This window comes from Metopolophium dirhodum, chromosome 2 (genome assembly GCF_019925205.1).
Source record: "Metopolophium dirhodum isolate CAU chromosome 2, ASM1992520v1, whole genome shotgun sequence".
Taxonomy (NCBI): domain Eukaryota; kingdom Metazoa; phylum Arthropoda; class Insecta; order Hemiptera; family Aphididae; genus Metopolophium; species Metopolophium dirhodum.
This window is the reverse complement of record NC_083561.1, coordinates 6,711,125-6,728,060: the sequence shown is the minus strand read 5'-3', so window position 1 is coordinate 6,728,060 and position 16,936 is coordinate 6,711,125. Positions and strand designations below refer to the sequence as shown.

The following is a 16,936-nucleotide window of genomic DNA, read 5'->3' as shown; positions in this document are numbered from 1 at the left end:
TAAACTGATGTTTGTTACCTTTAAATAATTTAATATAAATTAGTAAGAACTATATTTACTATTTAACGTAATCCAAAAGAAACTATTATTTGGTGATTATTAAAAATATTGTCCTCTAAATGTTTTGAATTTTTTTCAAATATTATATAAATTAAATTGGGGGCGGATATTGTGGTTATTATTTATATCGTAATATAACTATACAATATTGGAATACGCCTTATGAAATTTACAATATCATTTTGTTTTTTCAATTTATTGAACTTAAGCCCGGCGAATATGTTCATTAGCTGGAATTATTTATTTTGTTAATCGTAGAAATAATAAGAATAATTGGTAGAAGAACAATAATACTGTCGGTTTGAAAAATTTTTCCTATTTATTGTTTAAACATAAGTATTAAGACAATTCATATTAATTTTGTGTCACGCATTTATATAAATACTCAATGATTTTACATTAAATTCCGATTAATGTGTCAGATATAGTGTTAGGAAATTCATCCGGTAAACAAGGGAGTGTTTTTCGTGGGGTATACAAAACAACACGGGGTAGGTACGTTAAAACAACGCTTTCATTTTCAATTTTTTTCCCATCCAAACACAATACATAAAGTCATATATTATGTAGGTGCCATATTATCCATTGCCGGAGTTCAAGTTCGTCACTGTTGCCATGGTGTGCAAAGTATATAATAACGTAATTGCATGACAGAATGACACGCATAACAGTAGGTATCTACAATAACCATACAATGATTACAGACATATATTTTTAATAGAGAAAGAGCTGTGAATGTTTTTTTCTTACCGAGAATATACTTAAATCGCTATTAACTGTCGACTTGAAGTATATGCTGCCCAGACAATTAAAAAGTAAATCGCATCAATGGTGTGAGGGGTGAGTAGGGATGGACCAACGTCTGTGGCCAGTGGCCACTGGCCACCAGTCACCACTGAGATACCGTCAACACTGTCACGCGCGAGCCGTGAACGGTTAGAAACGTTTCGACGACGGGAATGTGGTATGGAGGTAAATAGAAACCAAACAAATTGCCGGACATGGAGGGATTGAAATGCCGAATCCTAATTGTTACGGAGAAAAGGCTCAGGAGGAAACTGCACGGCAATATCCATTAGAGTGCTTTCAGGAAATTGCGGCTAATATCCGTCGGCGGCGGGGCATAGTCAGTGGTCGAGAGGAGTCGTACTCAAAGGATAATAGTTATTTATCGACAACCAGAGCACATGCCAACTAAACATCTTTTACTCCAAAAATCTACACCCACTGCACCAACACCAACACACACCCACTCGCATACCAAAGCGATTATTTCTGTGCTCAAAATAATGTCAATATATAAATAAAACGATGATTATACCACATATTCGTGTCCCATCGGGGAAATAGTTCGACATATTTGTATTTGTCAGTTTACCGATGACAAATACAAAGTGAAATCGTGTACAATTTTCCGGCGGCTTCATTTAATTATTTCGTAGAAATTTAATAATCAACTAAACTTTTAACATCTTGTGCAATGATAACAATAATTTAAAATTATCAATTACATGTTACCTATTATCAATTTCTGAACACAGCTTACCGTGCAATAAAAAAATATGAAAGAAAATTGTGTAGGTAGGCAGTTTTAATAATTGCCTAAATACTTTTATTCGTTTTTAGTTCTCACATGTTTGTGCTTATAACTTTAAAATATCTACCAATAACCTATCATTGATATATCATGATAAATACGCTTAATTACACAACAATGTACAAACTACAGTTTATAATTTTTCTGGATAAGTGAAAGATTTTTGTTGGTTGATTCATAATATTAGTTAGGTATATTATAGTAAGTAATATACACTATATTCAATATTCGAATAATTTAAGATTATAACTTAGTTTTTCGGCGTCATCACAATAATAAAGTGAATTATAACCGAACGGTAATTTATTAGGTTCATTAGTTATAAAAGTTATTTGAAAAACTTGCGTTCAAATATTACTTCACGGTATTGATTTTATTAACTCGGGCTCTTTAATTTCCTTGAATCTTGATAAACCATTGAATGAAATACATTAACTAACGTGTTCTTTCAAATCTAGTTTAATGACTTCCACATAATGGTCGTTTTCTAAAAATAGATATGTCATTTTTATAACGATGACAAGATAAAATAAACTTTTACTACACATTTAATAAAACGCGTATCTATATTTTTTAGTTTTTACACGTTCAAAAATTAACATCCCAAAATTGTAAATTTGAATGAAAAAAGTCATCTGATAGAAAAACTTAAATATTTTGAACCTCAAACAAATTAATACCTTAATTTATTTTATGAAATAATTAATATTATATACATGAATAATTAATATATATTATATATTTGTATGTTGTAGTATATGTTACTGGCGATGTAGAAAACTGGGCATTTTATCAAATTCCTTAACAATGCGTAGGTATAAAATTCCCGATGTATAGATAGGTGGGAAATGTAAATATCGGCACATATGTTTTTTTTACGTTTTATTAATAGGCACATTCTAATGGGAAATGTAAACTATGAAGTTGTATTTCTAGTTTTGTTCAAAGATAGACTGGAAACCAAAGAGAAACTGATTATATAAGTATTATAATATTATTAATAGGCATATAATTAAAATATTTTTAAAAAAAAATTAAAAAAACTATTTTATTATTATTTATTGTGACACGGATTACTTTCATGTAATATTATGCAAATTAGTCATTTAATTTATAATGTTAAACAATTTTCGGTCGTACACATAATATATTATTTTAATTAAAGTACGTTCAGTTGTGGGTGTAACCTTTAACGGGGTATTATCGTTTTAGTTGCATTTTTTTTTCTAGTTGTACAAAATTACCTATACGAGTAATAGATATACATAAGTAGGTATGTAGGTAACCATGGACGATAGTAACAAACCAACAATAATTACGGCCAGGCCACGATAAGTCGAACTTCCATCATACCTCGGAATATTCTAATAACTTAAAATGTCTTTATGTCCCTTGAAGTGTTTATAAGCTATATTATTTAATGTATATAACTCAAAAATTCATCAGTTGAGTTTATATTTATCCCACTTGAGGTTCGAGTAATCGAGACTGTCGAGTAGTCATGACTGTATATATATTTAATACTATGGAAATTTGGAAAATGTCAATATCATAAAAATATAATTATAAACTGATATAGGTATTGTACAAAAAATGATTTCTAATTAAATACATTATACATCAGTTTTCAAGTAATTAAGCAAATTACATATTGTTGACTATTAACAGCTATAAGACTATTACTAATACTTGCTTTAAATAACAAATATCAGCAAACGATAATACATTTAAAATGTGTATATATTTATGGGTACCAATATATAATAATTTATATTGTTTTTATTTGTTTTAACTTAATACAAATCTATATTCATTTTTTTTATGGAATCATCGGTACTAAATAATAATAATATGTTTTTAATATAGTTCTATTCAAACAGAAATTAATTTACTCACGAATCATTTTCAATAAGGAGATGAAAAATAATGTTTAGAACCATTCATTCATGATATATAATATGAATAATATTATGATTCATTCAACTTATGGTATGACAACTATATTTATATTATTATTATTATTATTATTATTATTATTATTATTTATATCAAACATATATTGATTATTAAATCTTATATTATAAGGAATACATTAATAAATTATAGAAAAATCAGTAGGCCGTAGGTATTTACTCCAACTTTAAAACCTGCAAGTTTTTATTTTAGTTGATAAGTCAATATCAATTATATTAACTGAATATATTTCCACATCTGTATAATTATATTATATTATGTTGTTTTAGTATAGGTACTCGTTATATTTAGTTTATAAACTTACAAATAATATTACAGCGTTCAACTCAGATAACAATAATAACAGATGATTATATACATATTATATACAATATTAACAACGTTTATTGTACTTAATAAATTTAAATATGAAATGTACGAAGTCATAAATTATATCGTTCAGTTTATAAAATAGATAAATACTTGCAGGCACCATATTTTAACCACAACCGTTGTAAGTACTGTTCAAAAAATATATTTTTAGAGACAAAAAATACTACACATTGTGTTTTATAATTATTTACAGTCCTATAGTAATATATATCATAACATTTATGCTATATGCGTCTATACTAAATTATACAATATTATACTGTATACATTTTACTAGTATATAGCACAAAGTAGTTAATACATCACCCAATATTTTAAAAAATATAAAAGTATAGTTTTAAAATTTAAATCAATAAATTTAACCCTTCTAAAATATTTAAATGAATAAAAGTATTGCTTGGTCGAGAATATATTGAAGTGTTTTAGATAAAAATATATAATGTGTAATATAATATGATAAATAACATATAATATACAAAAAAAATACAAAAAAAATATAAAAGGTTATACTTATATTTTCAAAACATAAAACCCACGATTCGCTATTTGATCATTTTAAAAGAACCAATTTATATAAATCTAAGTTTTTTAATTGTTCATGATTTTCAATGGTTCTTAGAAACTTTCTAGATTAGAATCAAATTAAAAAAAACTGTATTTAAAGTACAAACTGAGCGGAAAATCATAGCCATTCAAAGGTACTTTTCTTGTCCCAGCTTTCTTTCTTTCTCTCAGCTGATAATTTATAACACAGAATTTAAGTATCCTTCTAAATATAATAATTAATACCCTGTATATTTTTTTTTATATAAATTAATATTGGCTAACGTAAAATATGTGTGTAAAACGTCTGCTTAAATAATACTACGTCGTACGACACAAACCCAGTTTCATGTATGCATGACTTTGGGCATCGTACAGACGGTTGTGAATAAAACCACGGAGGTATAAAAAAAACTTTACAGGTAGTTTATTGTTAAAACTGTAAATTGTTTATTCGAGATCCGGATGATATTGACATGTCATTGCAGTGCTGTATACGCGGTCCCGTGTAAAAAGGGCGGAAATACAGCGGGCTAAAATATTGATGTAGGTAAAGCAATATCTTGGGTCTAGCTATGAAATAATACTGCCCTGGGTCGTCAATGAGGTTCACAGGACCCAGGTAATGTACATAAAAATAAGGCCATTCTTAACTTTGTCCTTCGAAATTGAACAGTATTGATCTGATACCGCCACTGATTTGAATATGTTTTTCATCGATATACTGATAAACATAGTTTTCTGGTTTCAGAGATTGTTGTTACGTTTTACTGGAATGGAACGTATTACGCATAAGTAAAATGTTTTTATGTAGATTTTTTTTTTCGTTTCATGGCAAAAGCTAAAACACGCTATATTTCTTCAAACTAAATATATCAATAGTGCCTTATTATAAAGAAACCTAATGGATTAGAAACCACCATATTATAACCTAACCGAGTATTATCAAATCATAAAAATGTACTTATTAGAATCTATTTTGTTATATTATAATAGTTTTCTTTACATGTTATAAAAATATTATTTTAGAATTTTGGATAGTATTTTGGGTTCTCTCTCGCAGTTAGTGTTTTAATATTTAATTAGATTGAATATATTATATAGGTATGTATTATTCATAGTTACCCTAGGAAACAGTGGCCATTATAATTATTACTTACATATCAATTAATATATAATACAAATACACATTAAACATGACCAAATATTTAAACGATATATGTACCATGAGTTAAATACATTATTTTTTTTATGATTTTCTTAAAAAATATTGAACCCATTTCAGCATAATAATACTGAAACATGAAATATATATAAACTGCTGTGGTTCTTTTAATATTAAAACTGATTTTATTTAAAAGAATCAACATATTTGAAAGAATTGTAGGTACTTAGTTAAATTAATTGAAAAATTACTTTTTTTCAATACTTAATATGTAATAATATAGTTTTTAGAATATGAAGCAGAATATTTTATTATACGTAAAAATTGAAATTTTAATTAGTTATAAGAATTTAAAGTGAAGATGAGCGGAGTAGTGGTCCATTATTTTTTTGCGTACCTCCACCCAGTATCAAAACATATACGTACTAAAAGGAAGTAATAACTAATTAACTACTTATTGAAAAATGATTTTTAAATCAAAATTCTCGGAAAATGCTCTTATATTTAAAATGTAAGTTGTCATTTAAAAAATAAACAAAAAGCTTTTACAATTAAAATAGAAAAAATTTAATAAATTTATAAATAATTTTTTTGTGTTGAATTAAAATTATATAAAACAATATTATCAAAACTTTAATACTTTTCGAGATATAGTAACTGTTAAAATAAGCATCCGCTATAATAGTTCTTGACTGATTAAATATGATACACTTGGAACTACACTACACAAAATAAAATATTAAAATAGTTTGTCACTCTCAAAACAGAATTTATTATGATATGTAAAATATATATTATAATATTTTATAAAAAAAAATACTTAACCGTATATGAAACGAATCTGAAATTTCATGAGTTTTAGTAATAACTATTGCTTTAAAATAATAACTTTTAAATGATATCTACCTAATTTATAACACTGTGGAACCTACAGCTATTTAAATTAAATATTTAGGTAATCAATGTGATTATAATGAATGAAAATAATTATTAGTTCTTGTTATTCGATATACAAATGAATAATACAATTATTTGAGAACATATAGTATGTTTGTGTTCTGGACAATTATTAGATATAAGTACCTAAAAAATGTGACTTCCCAGTAGTTCAATAGAATAAACATACCACCTATACCTCTAAACGTCCCTTAAGGATTTCCGGGAAAAGATTTTGGTTACAAATCTTCCAGATTATTGGATTTTAGAATGATCGTGAAGTTTTTTGTAGGTTTACTCGCCACTGGTTAATGAGCTTATAGTGTATACTATATATTTCTGTGATGTCTATTATATGTATATATATTGAAAAGCCGTAGTAATCCTAAGCCGATCGACATCAATAGACTTTGTATCCACATATCTATATATTATATTGATCATAAATGTCCATAGTATAGCCAAATGCATGGTTTGATTTATACATAGCACCTGTAATTTATAAACTGTCACCGAAGAAAACTAAATTGACCGTTTCATTTTTAAATAAGGATACAGTGCATTGTTTTTAGACATTTTAATTACTTTTACACTTAGGGTTTTGTATTAAATTTTTTTTTTACCTAATTATTATTGAATTAAATAACGCAAATTTTATTTAAAATTAATCAACAATACGTTTTAACTAAGACTCGTCCAATCAAAATGTAATTTGAACATATTTATTGTTAGCGGTATCGAGGAAATAATTTGGATAAGGCGCATTTAATAATGTTATGTTCGTTAAATGAATAGATATAAAATATCTGATGATACTTAATGCTTTTCGCGATCAGATATTACATATTTAATTTATATGTTTTAGTCAACGAAGCTTACTAACTTTTTTAATGAAATATATAGTTTAAACTTTATAAAATAATATTATATTATATTTCTGGTAATATTGGTGTAGTGACGGCAGAATAGTATTTTTAAGATGAATGTTGTTGGTAGTGTTACAGATGAGTTTAAGATTGAGATTGAGACAAGGATATGGCTTACCGCCAATATTATTTAACCTTGTATTGCGTAAAGTGATAAATGGCTTTGAAAACAAAGTTTCACAAGGTTTTGGTTACGTGATCAAAAGGTTCAATCACTAGCTTATGCAGATGACATCGTTCTTAGTTCTACAGAGGTGGATGAACTCGATAAATAAATGTCCGTTAATCGATATAAAAATGGGTAAATCACGAATGGGTCGCATTTAATGGCTGATAATTCTGTGGTATTCCGCTGATATTCTGTGGCGACAGACTTCAAGTTATAACAGTTGGTAAGTAGTAATATTTATAACGAGATATTAGTTTGATGAAAGGGATTGACTATTTAACGTAATTTACTGGTCTATTAACAAGCAACACTGCTAAACTCTAGTTTTCTTGAAACGTTCAAACTTTTCGAGAAAATTAGTCTTGTTTTTAAAAGTAACCATTTACCTAATATATTAAAATATACATAGACGAAGATTTTATAAAAGCAATGTTAGTACATATTATAATAGCGATATAATAGTTTTTTTTTATATAACGCTGTTATATAAATATAAGACTTCATTAAATTAATGTATTCAACCACAAATAATTAACTTAGAGTTTATTTCTCTGAAATGTATTTTTGAAAACGGAAAGACTATTATCATAATTATTACAGTTACCGATCGTATAATGCTAATACCCATAAATGTGGGCTAAAATAAAATACCGTAATTTCAGCTACTTTGAAATGGCTCATAAAGCTAAACAAGACGACTGGGATATACGTAGAACTGAATATATTTATCCGTAAGACTTTGCCAATATCCTATTTTATATTAAAATATAAATTGGGAATTCGTAATATTTTTTAAAATATTTATGTAATTTAAAACGTATATGCAGTGTGTATCGGTTATTATTTTTTGTTTTACAATAAATTTTATTCATTGAAATATAAAATATACATTTGCATGAAAATGATTTAGGATAAATTTAAGAATCATTTATTATAATAAACGTAACTTGCTTAATAGATTTCCATATTATTAAGGACAAACGCAACACATAAATTAATAAGTTACACCTGATGGCATCTGCCATAATAATATTCCAGTCATAAATATAAATCTTTATGTATCCATAAATTATACTCAGTCAAAAAAGTGTCGCTATATTATTAATATTTTAAGATGGCGAGTATGCAAAAAAAAATACGTGTTTATAATATTGGCTCATATCTCAAAATTTGATTCTTGAACTTAAAAATAATGTAAAATGATAAATCCATAATTATTTTCTAAAATGTATATATTCTATATTTAATTAACTGTTCGTAACACACCATGCACATATAGGTATTCTAATACTTATGTTATGTTAATTTGTATATACTACAAGTATTTTTATTGTATTATTTAAGAAAATAATTATATTATCACTGATAAGATAAAAATATAAAGGGTTTTTTTTAACTAAAACCCAAGTTTATAAGTATATTATGTAATTTATAATGATTAAATTACATAAATATTACATTATCAAGAAACTATGAAGTTCAGTATGGTAAAATAATATGTTTTATTGTAATGATTGCAACACGTTACATACATACAACTGAAAGCACTGTTTAATAATGTCAATTTATGTAATTTATTGTTCTGACACATAGTTTAAAATAATTTAAAAGTTTTTATGGTTATATTACTGAAAATGTATCAATATATTATTTTTTTGAACGGGACAATTGGATAAATTATGTAAAATTATAGATTATTATAATTATTATCACAAAAATAAATAGGTATACAACATCTTCTAGTGCCCGTAACGTTCTATTACTTCAAATTGGTTAGTATCCCACTCAAAAATATTGTTTGTATTTTTTTTAGAAATTGTGCCACCTACACACCACAGTATTGATATTGACTACACAGAGCGCCGTGTTAGAATATTTGAATTGATTTATTATTATTACTACTGACGTGATAATAATATAATATTATGGTATTATAGGTTAAAATAATTTAGATCGTGAAGCCCTTTATCAATATTTTGATAAACACTGTATTTAAAATATTTTGGAACTGTAATAATTAAGTTAAATCCCAGATTACGAATTTAATATGGATTTATTGTCAGCCAATTAAATTATAAAATTATGTTATATTAGTCATAAAGTTTGAAGTATCACTGGGCTAAGGTTGAATTAAAATATGTGAGTCTATTCAAGTTATTTAATTTAGTATACACTCATAGTATAATATCATAGTTTACAACTATTAATTGTGGTATATAATAAAGTATGTACAAATAATTCTATACTATAATAATTGAAAACTGATTTCCATAGGTACTTATCCAAATATTATAATGCTATTTGTATGTATAAATAATCAAAAGTGTATTCATGTATAGAGTAACTGCTATAATTATTAATTAATAATTAGTTTTTTTTTTTTTAAATAACTATGTTCTTATCTTTACTGTTTAATCAGTATTTAAATATCTCCAACATAGTGTTTTTAATTTTGTAAATTATTAGAAATTGCTTAGGTATTATATTTTATTTCCAGTGAACAAAATTAATTTGATGATATACTGTAAATCAAAAAAGTTGATAGTTACTATAGAATTAAAAATATAAATAAATTACTGATAACAGTTTTTGTTAAAGCCTATTAAAAATTACCTGTCAAATCGTTATTAATTATTAGTCATTCTCACTAATAATATAGCAAAAGCACATAACTTACTATTTATCTATATACATCAAATATGCACATTTTATTCGAAAATTGTTCGTAGTATTTAAATGAATTTAGTAAAAAATATAGTTAATACGAATATACACACACATTTTAAAATATATTTTCCGGAAATATTATACATACGAGTATTGGACTTTGGTTCGATCGTTTTCATTGATGATAACAAGAGAAAATAAAATGAACTGGTATAACGAATTATATCACGAACGAATTTAACAATAAATACTGAGTTGGGATTGTCCAGCATCACGTACACGGACATTCGTCGGGTCACTAACAAGGGAACCATTTATTAAATGGAATGGGTTGAAACAAATGGTTTTTATGTGTGTCTGAAAGGATTTTAAGATTTTTTCGTGTTCGTTTTAGGTTTAGTGTACTTTAAGCCAGTGTGTTTTCATAATACGAGGTTCGAAATAAAAATTACCTACTGAACCTATTGTGTTAGGTTAATTGTAAAAAAAAAACAAAATATATTAACAATAGAGATCACATAATTAATTTTTCCATAGTGTTAGTGAATATTTTTCTAAGCCTAACGTCCACATATACTGATGCCAGATATATCGTACATCAAATAGGTATTCAAAGAAAATTTAATTTTAATAGACAGTGTATAATTAATACAAGACGAGTATTCTTATGTTATTTTCCTTTGAGTACCTATTTGATGTACCGAATTGCTATGTTGTCAAACGTATTTCGATGTGTAATGGCTAAAAAGTTTTTTTTAAACATCCAAAGAAAAAAAATTATATTCCATAGATATACTCCCAAAGTAAATTATTACATAATTTCAAATAATTCACTTTACACAACATACAATTTAATACTAAGAGTTTAGATTTTAACAAAAATAAGTGGCAATTACTATTAAATATTTCTATTAAAATAATAATAAAAATAAAATGGTTAGAAAAATAGAAAACAGTTTTTGATGCATTAAATTTGTGTATTAGTGCGTTAGTTAAGTATTGAGAATATCAATTATTTTAGTGTCAAGCATGAAATTAAAGACAATGTTTACACGCCTTATGATTATAATATAAAATGGCGAAATGAGTACACTTACTTTAGAAACACATTATAATATTTATAATACATTATTTATGTTGCTATATATACTGAATAAAATATTATATTCGATATTCGTTTACCAAGTTTTTTTTTATTCTAGCTATTAATTATTTGTAGTGCAATAAGTTCAGTAAAAATACAAAATTTTCAACAAAAACTTTCAACCAATTTTTAGCCGTCTAAGTATACTTCATAAAAATGATCAAAATGTTTGCCTCTATCCGTCAAATTTAATATAATATATAATGACTTCCAATAAAAATAAAGAATCCGCTTCGTTTTTTAATATGTCTGTTCTAAAATATTTTATAACATTTCCTACTGAAATACAATAATCGTACATAATTATTATTAGCATATAACTATATTATAAGTATGTTGTTACACCGGTAACCAATAATTATCTATTACAAACCAGGGCCCCTTGCATACTGTTTGCTCGGCAATTATCCTATAAATAAGCAACCCTCACACAAATGTTTTATCTAATATTTTTGTTATATTTCAATACGCATTCATAAGTCACAACTGTCATTTGTTTTTTTAAAATTTTTTTTTTTTGCTCGCTGGCAATTATAAAACAATAAATAAAACGTTCATAATTTATAATTTTAAGGTTTCATTATTTTTTAATTTTTTATTGTACATTTTTAATACTTAATTTATTTTTTTTTATTTTTTTTCAGCAGCTACGGTTAATAGTTTAAACACATTTTATGGGACATCTAAATACATTTATATACTTTTTTTTTTAATTACGATGTAATATAATATATTAATATGTGCATTGTACAATGGGATGTATCAGCTATTGTAATTATTAAATGTGTTTATCTAGTCCGGTATCTTTGAGGAAGAGAGTAAAGTTGTTCGAGATATCTGAGTGTATAACTTCATATATGTTTGAGTATTAAACTGTATAATATGATAAGCAATTGTAAGATAGTTCTCATTTCGATATAGGTAATAACTAATAATAATTGAATTGTTAGAACATTTTAAATGAACCCAGTTTGAGTTTAATCTATACCAACAAATACCTACTTGAAATACAAAATATTATGTAAAATTCAAAAATTATTTTCAATGTACGTTGCTGTTACCAAATCAATAATAATAATAATAAAAAAAAATGATGTACGTACTAAAACAATAATTACTCACTATTTGTGTCCACCCACTGTTTCATGTTTCCTTCATAGATCAGCGAATGCAAAACAAATTAAGAAAAAAAACCGAACATTTTTGCGCCTGGCCGTGCGAAACGATACTGATCTAACGGCTGGATGTCGATATCACTCGGCTACGTGTACGGAAACGGCGGTCGTTTATTTATCGAAATCGTTCGTTATAATATCGTACAATCGACTTTTGTCCGTGATTTGAATGACTAATTAATTTTATTGTCGACGGTTATTTTACACGCGTGCATACGAGAGCAGTTGGAATCGTACTGATGGAAAGCGGAAAAACGGTGGTCCACATCAAGCGGCGGATACGATGCCACTGGCGGCGTCGTCCCACAGAGTTTATCCAGTGTGCGCCTCTGGAATTATCGATGTTTCGTAGCAACCACCTTACACCATGCGCCTCCTCTCGATTCCGGCCCGCCACAACATTCGCCGCTATTTTTTTTTTTTCTTATCGTATATAGGGTTGGACATCACCGATAGTTGATAATCGATTGTGTTTTTATAAAAGCTATTAAAAACTATTATCGGATTACGTTTTTTTTTTGGAAGGAGGACTAAATCCGCCGTTAAATTTTTATCTGTACAGTGTTTCTGATTCATTTATATCAAAATATTATGTTAAATTTACACCACCTATTATAAGACCCGAATACTTATCACTGTTAGCCCAATCGCAGGTACCTGTGGTGTTCATGTGAACACAGTTATACTATATCAAAGTATTAACTAGTGAATCAATATATTATTGCCTTCTGCTACTTATATTATAACCGTTGTCAACACCTTATAAGTTATTATTCACCTTAAATTTTAGTCTATTTCACGATTAAGCTGTACCTCAATACTTTAAGGATTGACATAATTTTTATTAATATTATACCTAACCATTTTTTTTTCATATTATAACCAAGCGATATTTTCATTATATTCTAACGTTTTATCTCTGAAAAATGTACACTTTTATTCATTTGCTTGGTATTGATTTTTCTCGTCTGTGTTATTTTAGGTAGTAAGTACAGTAAAACATATTATCTAACAAGTTATGAAACATTTTAGCTTTAGTGTTACCTCCGTTTACAATCATCCGTTATGTAAATGGAAGGTCATAAAATATGAAATTGTTCGTCATTAAATGTTTGTGAGTATGGCTGGTTTCTTTGGATCACGTTTTTACTCAAACGTATGTGGCTGAAAAAACCAAGTTATTAAACAAGGAATGCTTCATGCCATTTGTAAGCAAACCATGTATTTAAATAACCAAAGTTTAAATAACTTAAGCGTGCGTTTTAGAAATCATTATTTCAATGAATCAGGCATTTTGAATGTTACTTGTGCAATTATAATTTGTTAATTATTGTAAATGAAAACAAGACCAACAAAAACGATGATATCTTGATTATTTAATATGGTAATGTATGCAATAGTGCTATACATTTGTGTTTGTATTATTTAAAAAAGAATAATGGAACATTTTAGCTGATACTCAACTTAAAAACTATGGATACTGAAAATGTACAGAAACAATATAAATCTGTACATGCACTACATACAAAAAGAACTTGAAATTTGTATGAAGTGTTAAAATAAGAAATACATGCTTTTTTTCTCATCATATAAATCACACTTTACAGCACATAAAAATGTTATATTATTATTGAAATATTGAATACTGCTTGGTATTATTTATATACATGTTTGATAAGTAAAATAATGTATACATTTAAGTTAAAATACAAATAAAAAGGAACAAATCAGTTGTTAAAGTAAATTCATACAAAATAATATTTAAAGTTATTTATGTAAACATTACATTCGATGAATTATTTATTTAAATAATCATAAATACATAATATAAGTGTATGTATACATAAATATTTGTATTATTTTTTCTGTAATTTATTTATAAATAGTTGGATACATACACATTACACAAATTAGTAAAGAATAAATCACATGAAACAAAAAAAAAAAAAAACATTAAAATTTTTTAATGATGTCATGCATAAATGTATAATGACGTTTTAAAAAATATTATTGCATGGAATGTTCAAAAAAAATGTTAATGTTTATTATAATATATCTTTAAAAAAAAAATTCAAAGTAAACAGTTTAGCTCTGAATAGCTTGCTTGTAGTATTTAAGTCTTATAAAAAATGTTCTTGTGTTAAGAATTAAGATAAATATCTTAGGTAAATAATTACGACTATTATAATAGAGTTGTATTGTATAAATACGTATTCGCGTATAAATCATATCAACGTAGGTAAGTACTATAGCATGATGTGGATAGTTATCGTAGCTATATACTTTTGAAAATTTCATTCTGTAGAGAAAGTATTTTATTTTTATTTTGCATATAACTAACATTACTATAAGTAATGATATTAAGTAATGACGAAAGGTTAGTTTCTATGATTAATATTATTATAAATTACATCGAAACAACTAAAATAATTTTTTGAACGTTTCTTATTTTTTTTTTTTACAATATTAAATTGACTAAATCGAAATTTTAAGACTTAGGTAAATATCAAAACTAAAATTGTAATCATTTAATGTTTATAAACCAAATTATTGTAGCTGTACTTTTTATTTTTTTTTTTACTATAAAAATAACGTATTAAAAACCATGGCGTATTAGTGTATTAGTATTATCAACATATTCAATTTTATTGACTTACAAAAAAAATATATATAAATATTATTTTAAAAAAGTCGTACTTATCAAATGTCTATACCTAATGTTATATTAATTAACTCAAATGCTCAAAAATATTTTGAAAATTTTATAATTTCTAGAACATGATTTTTTTTTTGTGCATGCAATTAATTTTAGCGAAGTTTCCGATCCTTTATGAACCTATCTATTAGATTCTGAGAATAGCAAATTAATTATTGAAAAAATCGATTTTATTTTTTCTTGTAATTCAAATCTAATACCGTAACCGTAAAAACTTGAAATTTTTACCAACTATTTATATTAATATTTACCATTTATGGTAACATTTTCGAAATGTTTTGACACTTTTTTTTAGCTATTTATAGACTTGAGAATTTTTGTAGGAAACAATTTTTAATTAAGTAAAAAGGCTTGAACATTTGCATGGTAAAACATGGTAAAATATTCAAAAGAATTTGATTTTTTTTGGGGGGATATTTATAGCTATGAGAATTTTTCCAAATTTTGTGAGTAAATAATTTGTCAGAAATTCTTAAAAGTTATTCTTTTCATAGCTTAATTAGAAATTCTTATAGAAGCTTCCCCACAAATTGCTCACGTGTGTGTGACAAAGATTTGTCACTAAAAACCCGGCTGGTCACCCATTTGGGAACTAGTGACACCGGCCGGTGCTTTCACTCAGATCGTAATCAAATTAAATAATATTATATCTTTTGAAAATTTTCGTATTTTTATTTTCAAAAAAAATTATGAAAAATAATACATGTGAAATTTAATAATGTTGTGCTACTATCAATAATGATACAATGTACTTACCTATTGTTTATATTGTTATTTTAAGTGTTATAATTTAGTAAGTACATATATGAAATACCTTATTACTTATGGAAATATTTTTAAATGTATAAAACGTTATTACAGTTAGTAAATTTGATTCTTCGCTTCCCGATAATGCGTGGAAATTAACATCGTCTTGTACGTAACTTGGCCAAAAAATCCATGAAAAGATTATTTCAGCATAATAATATTTTTTATCAGAAGGTACACTATAATTGCAACTAGTTGATAAGTATTTATGTTCAACTGTCTAAACGTGAGGGAAATGATAATTTCATAGAGCAACGCCAACTTAGATACATTAAGTTAGTCAAACAACAAGATTGGTAAAAAAAAATAGAATTCACGCATTCCCCATCTTTCTTACATAGAATAAATGTCTAAATACATAATTCTTGACAAAAAAAAAAATCAAAAACAAAAATCTATGGATCTATATTTGAAATTAATAAAAATAAATTATTCTTCATAGAATAATAGTGGGTACACAATACCCCCAAATACCACTTCTTCGTGAAAATACGTATTATAAGTACGTGTTATACGTATTATAAGTGAATATACGTAATAGCATAATATTATATAATATAATATGCTTAAAAATCCATATTATTATGTCTGTATAAGAAAAAAATCACACAACATCTTTAATTATCGATTGAACACCATCGTCATCGTGACGGACAAATTACGTTTATGCCTATTTACAAAATAG

The 16,936-nt window shown here is 26.0% G+C and overlaps 1 protein-coding gene across 3 annotated transcripts in view; it reads right to left on the bottom strand.

Moving 5' to 3' along the window:
* Positions 1-13,004, bottom strand: part of LOC132938677 (5-hydroxytryptamine receptor) — a 228,139-nt gene extending 215,135 nt beyond the window's left edge. For 2 of the 3 annotated variants that reach the window (XM_061005653.1, XM_061005651.1), the window contains exon 1: positions 12,676-13,004. The gene's annotated coding sequence lies outside the window, so the exon portion shown is untranslated. Of the gene's footprint in view, positions 1-12,656 lie in introns of all 3 variants that reach the window. The other variant, XM_061005652.1, reaches the window with a different exon arrangement.
* Between the last annotated feature and the right edge of the window lie 3,932 nt (positions 13,005-16,936).